This window comes from Raphanus sativus, unplaced genomic scaffold (assembly GCF_000801105.2).
Source record: "Raphanus sativus cultivar WK10039 unplaced genomic scaffold, ASM80110v3 Scaffold0514, whole genome shotgun sequence".
Lineage (NCBI taxonomy): Eukaryota > Viridiplantae > Streptophyta > Magnoliopsida > Brassicales > Brassicaceae > Raphanus > Raphanus sativus.
This window is the reverse complement of record NW_026615832.1, coordinates 34,398-36,987: the sequence shown is the minus strand read 5'-3', so window position 1 is coordinate 36,987 and position 2,590 is coordinate 34,398. Positions and strand designations below refer to the sequence as shown.

Sequence of the window (2,590 nt, the reverse complement as noted above, 5' to 3'; positions counted from 1 at the left end):
TTTTCATTGTTTTGGAGGAGATTCACATGAATCCATGTTCCGAAGCCTTAGAGCATCTTCATTACTGAACCCCCTCTTGGGTTCATAGACATTTTTAATAATTTTATGGTGGGACCATAAATAGTGATGAACCTCTATCAATTTGTGTTTCTCCATTGATGAACTTGAAGTTGGAGTTCATAGAAATAACATAAAATATTTTTAGAAATTTTCTGAAGGATGGTTCTTTGTTATTGTTTACAGATGGTTCTTTGTTTACATATAGTCGTATACTTCACACAATTCACAAACACTCAACTCGATACAAGCAGTATGTAAGGATGGTTCTTTGTTGTTGTTTACAGATTCTTGTATTCCTCTAAGCCTTCTTGTCTTTCCAAGGCTTGAGAACGCCAACAACGATCACAGCAACAACAATGAGAAGGATGATGATTGCAATACACATCCATTTTCTTGAGTTCTTCTGTAAGCTATTTGCCAAGTTCTACAAACATTTTGAATATTAATACAAAGAAAGAAACGGATCAAAATCAACAACATTTGAGTGACTCACCTCTCTGTCCAGCTCCTCGAGTTTACCCTTAATGAAACGAGCAATACTTCTGACTTCATCAACGTCCTTTTCCATTTTCTTCTTTATTGCTGTTCATTACACACTAAGCAACACAAAACACCAGACTATATGTAAGGGGCTATGGAAAACCATTAACACTAATTCTCCTACTACAGTTTCAAGCCCATGAAAACAAAGAATCTTGGCTGCTTGACAGTTCACCTAAGTTAAGATTTATCATTTGTACTCTAAGAAGAATGTACCAAATATTTAGAAATATAAAGCTTGTCTAACTGAGGAACACATGCTTAAGCGAAAGTTCACTATATCGAGTGCTAGTGCAAGCAAACACCTAATCATCATCGGAAACTTAGTGTTTCTATCAATAAATCCCAGAAGAAACATACCAAAAATTATTTTCACTGACTTGTAATAGTTTTGGAAGAAGATGAATGAGCAAAAGAGACAAAACTTACCCTTCATGGCGGGAGCTTTGGTTACCGCCTTGGACTCCTCATGTGCAGCCTATAGATCAAGCCTGCACGAAACCGAAGCGTCAAGCATCACTGCTCTTTTAAGCAACCCGAAGAGGAAACTTAACGAGCTTTTCAACGGGGAGAAGAGCAACGACTGTCTCAACAATGGCTTGTTCATGTTCATTATGTCCTGTCTTTGTCAGCTCTCTCTCTGTGTAACTGACCAAAGAAGCTCCTATACTCTCCGGACGCACGTCACGGCACTTCATAGCGTTCATCACTCTGATACAAATCGGTCCTGAGAACAGAAAGATCCTCAATCCACCAGTAGCCCAAGGTAGAAGAAGTCACTGTACTGGTTTATATACCTGAAGTTTCTTTAGAAGCTTATTAAGCTTTTCATATTGTTTATCAATCTCTTGAACCTAATAAGAAACGGAAGGAAAACACACTTAGGTAGAGCAGCTGGTGAAGTAATATAACAAAACTTTGTTTTTTTAATAGCTTAGATAACCTTTTTGAAGAAATCATCTAATCCTTGATCTGCTCCTTGTTCACCAAGTTCCACATCTCCTTCTCTAGAAGATTGACCCCGTGGAAGCTCAAACGAACCCTATAGAACCAGAGCCAATAAAATTCAGCAGAACTAAAGAACAATAATCTTCTTACATAAACCCTCAAATCATACAGCTGGTGGAGACCGTACAAGTGACTAAATTTATATCCTTATAATCAGACATTCGCATAAACGATCTCCTTACACTCTTACAGCATTCAGATTCTCAAACTGAAATTATTTGAACCAACATGGCGATGTTCTGCCATTGAAACAAAAGCAGTATTAAGAAGAGGCCATTGAAACAAAAGCAATATTAAGCAGATCTGGTCTACGGCAATCGGATCTAATTGTATACCTTAAAGGTTGAAAACGAACGGTGACGGAGATACTATCCCGCTCAGAGCTAACAGTCTCCTCCAAAGGCTCCTCACCGAGAAGCTTCTCCGACGGGTAAGGAACAGGCGACTGAGAACATGACACGTGGTTTGAACTCCCCTCCTTCGGGTTCACGCCTAAGGATCGGTTCACCGAATTAAACGTATTTTTCATTTTCTTTTATCAATACAGCCCTAAAAACTCGTGCCATGAACCCTTTTAAATCCGTTAATGCGGATGCTCTTATGTTGCCAAACGTGAATTGCTTCTAAAGTTTGTTTTTTTAAGAAAGAAATCGCTTCTATACTTCTCATAACTAAATCTTTAATGGATTAGTGGTCCACCAAAACTGAAAGATGACATGTTAAAGAAGTGGACTACTACATATTCCCAATCAACATAAGTTACATAACTAATATTATATGACAAATAGTCCATCAATTATCATTTTTTTCTTGTTTTTTTGCAGGTGTTATTTAGTGTATCAAACCCGAAATGCATTTTCTAAACTAATAGTTATACGCAGTTTTTAGTTCAATGTTCATATTGTTACCAAGAAAAACACTTGTGATGTGAATATTTTTTGGATTGCCGTTAGCCGAAATGTCATGGATCAATGGATCTTTG

General features: G+C 37.5%; 1 long non-coding RNA gene across 2 annotated transcripts; it reads right to left on the bottom strand.

Moving 5' to 3' along the window:
- Positions 1–223: 223 nt before the first annotated feature.
- LOC130502339 (uncharacterized) lies at positions 224–2,224 on the bottom strand. Of its 2 annotated transcripts, XR_008940224.1 has the most exons (6): positions 1,944–2,224; positions 1,736–1,847; positions 1,398–1,642; positions 1,030–1,078; positions 554–656; positions 224–484 (listed from the first exon to the last, which is right to left on the bottom strand). It is a non-coding gene; the product is annotated as an uncharacterized LOC130502339 (long non-coding RNA). The 2 variants fall into 2 exon arrangements; XR_008940223.1 differs by having other exon boundaries at positions 1,398–1,847.
- Between the last annotated feature and the right edge of the window lie 366 nt (positions 2,225–2,590).